This window comes from Camelus dromedarius, chromosome 9, assembly GCF_036321535.1.
Source record: "Camelus dromedarius isolate mCamDro1 chromosome 9, mCamDro1.pat, whole genome shotgun sequence".
Lineage (NCBI taxonomy): Eukaryota > Metazoa > Chordata > Mammalia > Artiodactyla > Camelidae > Camelus > Camelus dromedarius.
In genome coordinates, this window is record NC_087444.1 from 64,532,040 (window position 1) to 64,544,532 (window position 12,493).

Here is a 12,493-nt window from a genome sequence, read left to right on the forward strand (position 1 = left end):
ATTTGAGAAAGATGCATAAAATAAGGAACTGAGGTATGACCTTCCATGATTATGAAGCTCTCTTGGAAAAACCTACCTGCTATCTGACTTAACAGTGTCCCTAGTCTTACAGGAGAGAAAAGATGGTCACCAGGATATTTTGGGGTTCTCGAGAATGAAAAAAATTGTCCAAATTTATATGGACTGAAGGCAAAATCTGGTGGTGAATTCTTTGCCTGGCTTCCTAGCCTTGAGAGGCTTCTAGAAGTCTGATCTAAGATTCCTCAGTGGAAGTTACACCAAAGCAAACTTAGAAAGACTTACGTGGTAAATTACCATTCTTGCTGCACTTAAGCAAGTAAGGCCAAATCTAACAAGATCGACTTACTTTGTAAAGAAGAATCAAAAGGGGGTTGAATATAGAGATTTTATGTTTCAAGTGCAACCTTGTGAGTTAGTAGATTATGATCCTGTTCATGTCTTTGAGCTGTTTTTCACTGTATGTTCTTACTTTGACATTTACCTGTAAACTGAACTGGATCCTGCCTCTTGTATATTTTGTCAATAATTAACATTTCCAGTTTTTCTCCCATTTTCCTGACTTGGCATCACTAAGAACTAAAATTGCCCTTTTCCCAAAGTCCCGCAAGCTGGAGCTGGATGACCTGATATAAACTTCAAGTAAATCATCACAACAGGTCTTGTAAGGACAACCTTTGCACCTTCTGTTGTGTGAGCCATTCAGAGAAGTTCACCGGGATGTCCAACACCCCCACCAAAGACAAACTGCAAAAGATGCTTTGAGGTGAACATCTAGAAATCTCCTTGACTGGTTGCTCTCAGGACTCAGAAATTAGGTTAATAGTCGGCTCCAACCATTGATCCCTTCCCTCCCTTCCCCTCTTGTTTTCTTAGAAACTCCTTTCTTTAGTTCTTGACTGCTAGCACCAGCCAGCAAATATCTTCTACTACCCAGTCTCAACAAATGGCTCAGCTGGTCCTTAATGAAGAAAAAGCTACCAAACAAGATATGGGCTTAGATTGTACAGGGGAAAGAGGAATGCCTCTTTTTCCCTTGGACAAGAGGAGGTAATGACAAAGACTCTGCTGAATTAAACTTAAGTCAGGCTCCTGAAGCCTTCTAGGCCTTGACTTTGGCGTCTTTCTGTGTCTGGCCTGCATTGCCCAGTTACGGCAACAATCTTGGTAAGTCAGTTTAGCCAGAGTCCCCTACACTTCATATCTAATTAAATTCTCATTGCCCACAATCTCCCAGGTGTTATCTGATCATGCTGGCCTGCCTTTGGCAAGAATTACATTAGGTCTGTTTAAACGGAGTCTCCCTTACCTCTGATGCTTCCTCTCAATAATTTTCCGTCCACTGACTGCCAATCTGTTCCTTGGCTATAAATCCCCACTTCACTTGTTGTATTCAGAATTGAGCCCAGTTTGATACTGAAGTCTAATTCTCCTATTGCAATAGTTCCTGAATAAAAGGTTTTTTTTTAATTTAACTATTGTTTAGGGTTTTTTTTTTTTTTTTAACATACGTAAGCATATCAATTAAGAAATACTGTCAGGATACAACAGCATTGCTCCTGGATTGGAAACAATCACTGGCTACCCAAACTGGGAAGTCTTCTGTTTGAACCAGAGGCACAGCACCACCACTGTCCACTTAACACCCCTGCCCTATTATCCCCCTCATGGCATTGCCTGGAGCTTTTTCTTGCTTGTAACCGCACAGTATTTGTAACTGTATTATGGTAACCTAGAATAGCTTCCCTCATGCTAAAGCACACTGTAGCTTGATTTTAAACTGCACATGTTATTTCTTTTTTTCTCTCCTCAGAGCACTCCCCCTCCGCCTTGAGCACCTTTTGTTCCAGGCACCAAGATATCAGAGGGCCCAGCTCATTAACTCTAGGTGCAGAAGACTCCATCACTGGATTACAAGGACATCAGTCCAGTGATTTACAAGGCCATCTGCAGAAAAGGAACACAGCCTCCTGCATGTGCCAAGACACTTATCAGAAGCCTTGGTCTCCAGACTTTCCCTGTATAACTGCTTAACTACCCCTCCCTGGACAGGCTCACAGTCTCTAAGGCATTTAGCCTACTATGAATCCCTTTGTCTGGCAAAGCAATAAAACCATTTCTTTCTACCCTCCCAAAATGCTACCTGGGTTTCTATTTCGGCTATAGGCACACAGGCCATTTTTTCAGCAACACTGTCATTGACAAAATAAACTGCAGCTCTCAAAATTCAGTCTACGTATATTTAAAAAAGAAACATAATATTAGCTCCCAGATAACAGGGGACACATATTGTATCAGACTGACATTGCGTTGTTATGTGTCTATTTGACTTTGCAGCTTTGGAGAACATCTGAAACAAGGGCTCTAAAAATTCCCGTCAGCAGTTGCATACTACGCTGCATGAAAAACTGAGTGCGTACGTATAAGATGAGTGAGATCCCCTCCAGTTCTCTGAGCTTCCAGGCACCACTTTCCAGCACCCCGCCCTTCCCTTGGCGCATGCCCTGTGGCTTGCAGTGGGTGGGCCTCGTCTGGGTCCGAGGCCCGCTGGGAACTACGTTACCCAGACGCCCCCGCGCCGTGCGTCTCGGGTTCTGGACCAATGAAGTCTCTGGGGAGACGCTTTTCTGTGAGGGTGACGCGCCTGGGCTGGACCTACAGCGTTTTTCTAGCGGCCGTCGTTTAGGGCGCTCTTCATTTTGTTCACCGGACCTAATTCTTGATTATATTTTTGACGGGGCCCAAGATAAAGTAAGCACGAAATGTGAAAGTAGATCTTGTTCCCTCTGACGGGGCGGTTCTGAGGCCTGGTGAGAGTGCCGCTTGGGGTGACCGCCGTGCCTGAGGCAGGCGGGGGTCGGGGGTCTGGCTGAGCCCGCAGCACCCGCGTCTGGTTGCCGGCCCTTCCTGGCTCCAGTCAGCCTACGGGCTTTCCCTTGGTGGACCTCACGCAGGTTGCATTTCCCCAACCCTCCCCCACGAGAACGCCCACTCATGAATCCTAAAGACCCAAATGAGTGGTGCCTGCTCATTTCACTTTCAGTCAGGTCTTTTGTGCGGGACTTTGGTGCATTCCTGGGTGGGGTCGCCTTTTCAGGCACTTGGTGTAGTTAAAGTGGAATAGTGTTACACGCAGAGCGACCATGTAAAGGCTTGGAAGGGTAATTAAGTGGGGTATTGGGAGAAACCTGGAGCCAGTCTCCCATCTACAGGAAACAGATTGGGAGTGCTATGGCGACCCGAGCAGTTAAGCTTTCATCTGAGGGTGCTGGTAGCCGTGGAGGGTTTTGAGCTGACAGACTTGACCTGAGATAGGGTTTTAAAAGGTCCCCAAAGGCAGCTCAAGGTAGAGTGGACATGAAAGTGAAGTGGGAGACCTTGAGAAAAAGCTACTGTCACAGAATCCCGGAGAGGTACCATGAAGGCTGGACCAGAGCAGTGGCCAAAGAGATGTCAAAGTAAAAAGTGCACTGGACAAAGTTAAACAGTCAGAGAAGACTTTATTCAAGACTGTTGGAATAGGGGAGGGAGACTGGACTCCACTGAAACAAAAGGCAGGAGGAGTTTAAAGTGGTGGAGGGAGCCAGTGGAAAAGTACTTGGGGCCATTAGATGGGGAGGTTGATCACTGGGAACTGTGGAGCATATTGAGTTATTCCTGAGTTTGTAAATCTTTTCCTCTGTAATTAAGACATATATGTTTTCTAATTGGTACCTGTTAAAATTAGGCTTCTCCCACAGAGACAGAGATAGGGGTGCTGTATCCTTTAATGTTTATATTTCAAAGAGATGATTCTCAAATCTTTGAGAAAAATACTTACCGGGTTGTGAAAGTGGCATGAAGCTGGGAGATTTACTAGGTTGTAAGGGGCAGATAAATAATTTACAATTGGCAAATTTCCTAAAGTAAATGTTTTAAGAAAAGGGAGGTAAGGTCTTACAGTCAGGAAAAAACCTATCAAAAGTTTAGTCAAGCTGAGGGATGTTACGGCTGTTTTGGTCAGGGAGTAGAAGTGATGTAATACAAGGTACACTTGAAGGATGGAGAACTATTTTAAGGAAAGAGGACTAACATCTACCCGTCAGCCAAGGCCTATCCTCTCCACCCTCTATTTTAATTTATGAACTATTTATTTCAAAAATTTTAAGCAATCACTGTTCCTCTAGATGTCTACATACAGGCAGTCGGTTAAAATTGAAAACATGGATTTAACAAGTTAAATTTATGAAAGCACTTAATATTTAGTTTACCTCTTAACATATAACTAATCAGTATACTAACATACTAAAATCAAAGTTCTTAAATATCATAGTCTCTTAAATGCTTAAAGGTAGCTGAAACACATGTTCAAAATTTCAAAATTCATCACTTTCTTTGCATAGAGAACACTGACAAAAGCCTTAATTCTGTGTATAGTGATAGCACATAATCAGCACTTAAAATATACTAAAACCAGCCCTCTGAGGTTGGTTCCCTTACTATCCGCACTTTATAGAAGAAGGCACAGAGGGAGAGTTGTCCAAGATCACACAGCTGATAAGAGACAACACTAATGTGGAGAAAAGGGAACCCTCATACACTGTTATTAGGAATGTAAGTTGGTACAACCACTGTGGAAAACAATATGGAGGTTTTTCAAAAAACTAAAAATAGGACTACCATATGACCTAGCAATTCCGTTCCTGGACATGTATCCAAAAAAGAAGAAAACAAACCACAAAATTCTAAAATATACATACACCCCAGTGTTCATAGCAGCATTATGTACAGTTGCCAAGATACAGAAGCAACCTAAGTGTCTATCAATAGATGAATGGGTAAAGGAGATGTGGTATGGACTTGGCAGGTATTATGCTAAGTGAAATAAGTCAGATAGAGAAAAACAAATACTGTATGATATCACTTGGAATCCAAAAAATACAGCAAGCTAGTGAATATAACAAAAAAGAAGCAGTCTCACAGATACAGAGAACAAAGTAGTGGTTACCAGTAGGGAGAGGGAAGTGGGGAGAGGCAATAAAGTGTAGGGGATTAAGAGGTATAGACTATTATGTATGAAATAAGCAGTGACGATAGACTATACAACACAGGGAATATAGCCAATATTTTATAACTATAAATGAAGTATAACCTTTTAAAATTGTGAGTCACTGTATTGTACACCTGTAACTGATATAATATTGTATATCACTATACTTCAACTTTTAAAAATGCACAGGAAAAAAGGCTACACCAATGACTGAGGTTCATAAGTTAGTCATTCAAATGGAGGTCACCTTGCTCCAGGGCAGGGATGAGGGGTGGAATGAACCTTAAGACCCCATGATGGATGCCCATTGCTCACAGTCTTGTTCTTTTCACAGGGACCCATGGTTGCAGAAGTGCTTATGGGCCATGCACAGGTGAGTAGAGGGTATTTCAGGCCCTTGTCCAACACATTTCCCACCTGTATAGTCTTCTGGGATTATGGTGTCCTGGAACTCAGCACCTGCCACCTTCCTGGCCACTGTGCCTAAGGCCCCGGTTCTCTGAGGTTCAGGGTCCTGACCCCACACCAGGGGTTATATGAGGGGGTTTCCATTTCTGAAAACCAATGAATACTGTGAAGAAGGTTTTATAGGCACAGAGATCAGCATTTGCAGATACTTGTAGGTGAAACTGAGTTGGCAGAATTCAGGGAACTGTGCATCTCAATTATTTCTGGTGGGACCAAAGAGTGACGATGCAGGAGTCAGGCCTAGAATGGCAGCCTTTGGAACTGTGCCTCTATTCTGAGGTTGTTAGGAATCTTGGACTGTTTGAAGTAGAGAGAGGTGATCTGAATCAGGATTTACCAGACTCTCTGGCTACAGATTAGAGAACAAAAAGAAGTGAGGGAAGAAGGTACTGAATGGTCCAGAGGAGTACTGGTAATGACTGGATCAAGGTGTTGGCTGCGGACATGGGAGGAACTTATGATTCCTGGGATTGTTTTTAAAATAGGTCTGACTATGCTTTATAACACAGAGAGTAAGAAGGAAAAGAAAGGAGTTGGGATAACTCCCAGGTTTTTGATGTCTGCAACTGGAGGGAGGAAGATGCCATCAGCTGAGATGGGGAAGTTGGTTGTAGGAGTAATTTTCAGAGGGCATATCAGGAGTTAGGTTTGAATATACTGAGTATGAGATGTTCTGCAGACTTCTAGGTGGAGGGATTGAGTGGACAGCAAGGTGCACAGCTCTGGATTTAAGGATGAGGGTTCAGGTTTAAGACACCATAAGGTGATGGCATGTGTGTGGACCAGGGTAGAATTGTGAGTCACTTTTAGGAGGGGAAATCTTCAGGTCATGGTGGCATTTGTAGTAGGAGCAAGGAACGGGAGGGCATGGCTAGAGGACTGGGCCTTGAATGGGGTTGGTGAGCATCACAAAGACAGATGAGGGAGAGTAATGCGTGTAGGGGATGAGGAGATTGTAGAGTAGAGAGAAACACCTCAGATGGGGTGACTACAGGACTTTGTTAAGAGCTGCAGGATCCACATGTCAGTGAGTCCCTTTACACGTGTGAATGGTGGAAAGGACCTCCTGGCCAGCTCGAACTACATTATAAAAGATCTACTTGTTTTACTCCTCCTCCCTCCAATTTTGTGTTTTTGATGTCATACTTTACATCTTTATGTTTGTCCCCTAACTTTTTATTGTAGTTGTAGTTACCTTTTACATTTCTTAACCTTTAATCTTTTTACTGGCTTAGTTAAGTGGTTGGTCCTCAGTCCTAGCTTTGCCTTTCCTACTGGAATTTTCCTTTCCTGTAGATTCTTACTTCTTTAACACCTAGAGAAGCCCTTTACATTTCTTTCAGAATAAGATTAGTATTGATGAACTCTAATTTTTGCTTGTCTGAGGAATTCTTGATCTCTCCTTCAATTCTAAATGACAATCTTGCCAGGTAGTATCCTAGGCTGCAGGTTTTTCCCTTTCAGCACTTTGAACATACCATGCTACTCCTTCTGGCCTGCAGAGTTTCTTCAGAGAAGTCAGCTAATAGCCTTACAGGGATTCCTTTGTATAAGACTCATTGCTTTTCTCTTGCTGCCTTTGGAATTCTCTTTTTATCTTTAACTTTTTCCATTTTAATTATGGTATGTCTTGGTGTGGGTCTCTTTGGGTTCATCTTGTTTGGGATCCTCTGTGCTTCCTGTACCTGGGTGTCTTGTTTCCTTTAGGTTTGGGAAGTTTTCAGGCATAATTTTCTCAAATATATTTTTCAACCCCTTCCTCTCTCTGTTCTCATTCTGGGACACCTATAATGTGAATATTGGTACATTTACTGTTATCCTAGAGATTTCTTAGACTGTTTTAATGTTTTGAGATTTGTTTTTCTGTTTGCTGTTGTGATTGGGTGAAACATCCTTCACTGCCTGCTAGTCTTTGCTTCTATTACAGCAGGGCTGCCCCTCCCAAGCAATGAGGAGGTTATGGTGGAGTTGTATACAAGTTTGCCAAATTAGGTTTTTCAAGAGGGGTAGGAGGTCCTAATCTTTACATTAAAACCATTTTTAAAAGTCACTGTTGAGATATAATTAATGTAAACTGTACATACTTAAGTAAGTTGGTGTTTTCCCCCAACTTTATTGAGGTATAATTTGTTGAATTTGTTAAATGTTTTCCCTTAATCTGCTTTTATTATCATGTGTTTTTTATCCTTCATTCTGTTAATGTGGTATACATCACTTCTTGAGTTGTGTATGTTGAACGATTCTTGCATCCCTGGAATAAATCCCACTTGATCGTTGCATATGATCCTTTTAACGTGCTGTTGGATTTGAGTTGCTAGCATTCTGTTCAAATTTTGCATCTGTGTTCATTATGACTTATTATTTCTTTTCTTATTGTGTATTTGCCTGGCTTTGGTATCAAAGTATTGCTAGTTTTGTAAAATAAGTTTGAAACTATACTTTCTTCTTTAGTTTTTTGGAAGAGTTTGATAATGATTGGTGTTAAGTCTTCTTTTAATGTTTAGTAGAATTCAGCAGTGAATTCATCTGTTCATGGTTTATTTGTTGGGAGAATTTTTATTACTGATCTAATCTCGTTACTAGATATAGATATATTCAGGTTTTCCACTTCTTCATGATTCAATCTTGGTTGGTTGTATGTTTCTAGGAATTTATCTATTTCTTCTAGGTTGTCCAATTTGTTGCTAATTGTTCATAGCATTCTCTTGTGGCCCTTTGTATTTCTGCAATGTCAGTTGTAATGTCTCCTCTTTCTTTTTTATGTTATTTATTTGAGTCTTCTCTCTGTTATTAAGTCTAGCTAAAGACTTATCCATTTTATTTATTTATTTTTTTGAAAAACTCTTAGTTTTGTTGGTCTTTTCTGTTGTCTTTTTAGTCTACATTTGATTTATTTCTGCTCTGGTCTTTGTTCTGTTAAGACTAAGGTCAGTGGCAGTGAAGATTGCAGGGGTCCTCAACAGCCAGTGTTGCAGGTGAGGATCATTGGGGTCTTCGGTGGCAAAAGTCCTGGGAACCTCTTGATCTCTTTTTCTCCCATGGAGTATGTTGTGGCCACGGGGATCCCTCTTAGTGCCAGATCTGGCTTGCAAGCACCCTCGCAGTGGTGGTAGCACTGGTGTCTGATGCATGGAGTTGGAGTCTGGAGCATGGGTACTCACAGAGAAACAGTGGCCCTGGGGTCTGGTGCACTGGCTGGCCTGAAGGTGTGGTGACTCCAGTGTCGGAGGCATGGGTGTGCATGGAGCAGCGGCAGAGGGGGTACTGGGACCTGTGTGCTCACAGAGCAGCCGTGGCTCTGGGCCGTTAGCCAGCTTGCAGCAGCAGTGGCTTGTGCCTGAAGTGTGAACACTCAGAGAAGCTGCTTATCAGGGTCAGAAGTACAGGCACGCACATAGCAGCCAGGGCTCTGGGGTCTAGGATGTGCAGGGGAATGGTGGGAGCTGGCAGTCCAGGTCCCACAGTGGCATAGCAGCAGCTTCTTCTAAGGTGGGACATGCAGCAGCATTTCCCTCCCTGGGGCTTCCAGGGTGGTGATGGCTGTGGTTACCCCAGTGGCAAAAGCTGCTGGTTTCCTCTGTGGAACAGCTGTTGGAGTCTGCACTGTTGAACAGTACAAGGTTCTCTGCTGTGAAAGCTGTGGGGGACGCTGTGGCTGTTGTGGGGATGTTTAGGTTCTCAATGGCAAAGGCTGACAGGATCCTCCATGGAGCAAACCACGGGGGACCATGATGGCACCAGCCCTTGTGGCTAATACTGATAGCCCCTGCCCTTCCTCTTTGTTCTTAGCCATCTCCATATGTCTGAGGTAAGCCAGTCTCCCCAGCAATCCATTCTGTGAGGTTATTCATTTTTTGCTCCATTATGTTTCTATAGGTTCTTAATTGGAATCTTGAACCCTCTCAAAGCTATTTTCTCTTGTGACTAGCTGCCTGCTTGTTGTTATTTTGTTAGAGGATGAAGGCCGGTGTCTTCTATCCTGCTGTCTTGCTGATGTCACTCCTCCCAAATTCTCAGAATGCAGCAGTACGTGGACCACCTGCTACTGGTGCCTGTGTGAGCCTGGACCTAAAATGTGATGTTTTTGTATCATATGTTTTATATATGTATGTATGTATGTGTGTATGTATGTATGTATGTATCTATTTATCTATCTCCATGAAACCATCATAATCATGATAATGAATATATAGAACACCCCCAAAGTTACCTCATGACCCTTTATAATTCCTGTATCCTTTCCTGGCTTCTTATCCCCATGATCGGAAATTTACTCTTTCATTCTAGGCTTGTTTGCTTTTTCTGAAGTTTTATATAGGTGGAATCATAAAGTATGTTTGTCCTTTTTTATTTCGCACAATTATTTGGAGATTCATCTATGTTGTGTGTTTGAGTACTTCATTCTTTTTATTATTGAGAAGTGTTTTCTTGAGACAATACATTGCCAGAAAATCTAAGAAGCGTTAAAGATAATTTATAGACAAAGAATTTTACTAGATGGAAATTTACATTACACAAAGGACTGATGTGGGGGAGGAAATAGAAAATATGTGAGTGAAATAAAAGACTTTTTCACTTCTAATCTCTTTACAATATAACTGATTATTTAAAGCAAAAATATTAGCAATGAATCTTGGGTTTGAAGAAGTGAATTGTAAGACAACAATAGCAAAAGAATAGGAGGTAGAAATGGAAGTATACTCTTTTTAGTTTCTTGTTATATATGTGAAGTTTTAATATTATTTCCTGGTAGACCAGGATAAGTTAAAGGAGTTTATTTTAAACCTTAGAGAGCATGATTTCTTGACCTCAGCACCATTGACATTTTGGACCAGATAATTATTTGTTGTGTATCACTGTCTGTACATCCTCAAATGCTTAGCAGCACCTCTGGCCTCTGTCCAGTAGATCCCATAGGGCCCATCCCCACTTCCTGACTTGTTTGGACAATAAAACTCTCTCTAGACATTGCCAAATATCACCCCTGATTGAGAACTACTTTACTAGAGTAATCACTTTTTCAGAAATTGTACATGTAAAAAGCCAATATATTTGATAAAACAGAACATTAAAACCTCAGTTAATATAAAAAAATGCAGAAAAGAGAAAGAAGGAAGAACAGATTGGAAAAATAAAAGCCAGGAATATTGGTAGCTTTAAGCCCAGCCATAGTGATAATTGCTTTAGATATAAATGGTATAAATACTCTGAAAGGCAGCCATTTCAATATTGGATAGAAATACAAATCCAACTACATACTGTCTACTAAAGTTTTTTAAATATAAAGAAATGGAGTTAAAAGTTAAAGGATAAAGAAAAAAATCCTTATGCTTTGGTTAATTTACCCTTGCTGCCAGCCTCTTAGAAGTCTGCAGCAAGCACCAGGGTCAAATCCTACCCTATGTCAGTGGCATGTAGAGCTTCAGAGGAAGGATGTAAAAGCAGTTTCCAGATGATACCCAACAACCACCTTCATCAAGACTGTGATGGTGTAGAATCCCAGGCCATGGAAAAAGCACCATTGCCCTTTCAGCTGCCTGGACTCATCCTGGTCCCCCTTAAACCACATTTCTTGGCCTGCCAAAGTTAGAAGACTGCCTAACTGGTGAAAGTATGGAGAAAATGAATCACTGATACATTGCTGGTCAGAATGTAAAATGATACACTAACTGAAAGAGAGTATGTGGCATCTTACAAAACTACACATGTACTTACCATATTATCTAGCAATTTCACTCTTAACTGTTCAGCTCAATTCAAGGGTACTTACGTTCATGCAAAGACTTGTACACAAATATTCATAGTAACTTTGTTTATAATATACCCAAACTGGAAACAACTCAAGTGTCCTTCAGTGGGTGAATGGTTAAACAAACTGTGGTTAAACAAACTATAAATGGACAACTGTGGTCCATCTGTACTATTTGGCAATAAAAATTACCAAACTCTTGATACATCCTACAACTCAAATAATTCTCAAAGAAATTACGTAAAGTGGAAAGAGCCAAGCTCAATAGGTCATAAAGTGTATGATACCATTTATATAACATTTCAAATCACAAAATTATAGAGATGAGCAAATTAGTGGTTGCCAGGGAGGGAGTAGGGAAATGAGGAGGTAGGAAGGTGCCTGTGGTTATAAAAGGGTTCCTTAAGATGGAACAGTTCTGTATCTTGACTGTAGTATTGGTTACATTGATCTACATTTGACAAAATTGTATGGACATAAACATACACACACACACAAGTGAGTATATATAAAACTGTTGCAATATGAGTGATCTTGGTGAACTGTATCATGTCAGTTTCCTGGTTTTGGTGTTGTATTATAGTTATCTAAGATAGTACCAAGGGAGAAACTTTTGGGTTATCTCTTTGTTGTTTCTTACAATTGCATGTGAATCTACAGTCATCTCAAAATCAAAAGTTATACAAGCACAACAAAACCACAACTGACTGCTAAACAACCATTGATTAAAAAAGACTGGAATCTAGCAAAAAAAGATCTTAAACTGGAGACATAAGGAGGGAACTACAGCCAGATGGTAGGAGGGGTGTGCTCGCAATATAATTGCGCCCATACCTCCTAGGTGGGCGATGCACAAGCTGGAGAAAGATTATATTGCAGAGGCCCTCCCAAAGGAGTGAGAGTTGTGAGCTCCATGTCAGGCTCCTCAGCCCAAGATTCCGGCATTGGGAGGAGAAGTCCCCAGAACATCTGGTTTGAAGGCCAGCGGGGCTTAATTATAGGAGCTCCATGGGACTAGGGAAAACAGACTTCACTCTCTTGGGAAGCACACACAGAATCTCACATGTGCTGGGGCCAAGGGCAGAGGCAGCAATTTCGTAGGAACCTGGGCCAGGCCTGCCTACTGACTTTGGAGGGTCTCTCTGGGAGGTGGTGGGGTGGCTGTGGCTCACCCTGGGGACATGAAAGCTGGTGGCAGACATTCGGAAAGTGTTCATCTACATGAGCTT

The 12,493-nt window shown here is 41.7% G+C and overlaps 1 non-coding gene across 3 annotated transcripts in view; it reads left to right on the forward strand.

Annotated features, from left to right (window-relative positions):
- The first annotated feature begins 2,663 nt into the window (after positions 1-2,663).
- Positions 2,664-12,493, forward strand: part of LOC105088088 (uncharacterized) — a 77,887-nt gene continuing 68,057 nt past the window's right edge. For all 3 annotated transcript variants that reach the window (XR_010382349.1, XR_010382351.1, XR_010382350.1), the window contains exons 1-2: positions 2,664-2,769; positions 5,382-5,420. This is a non-coding gene — a transcript (uncharacterized LOC105088088). The remainder of the gene's footprint in view (positions 2,770-5,381; positions 5,421-12,493) is intronic.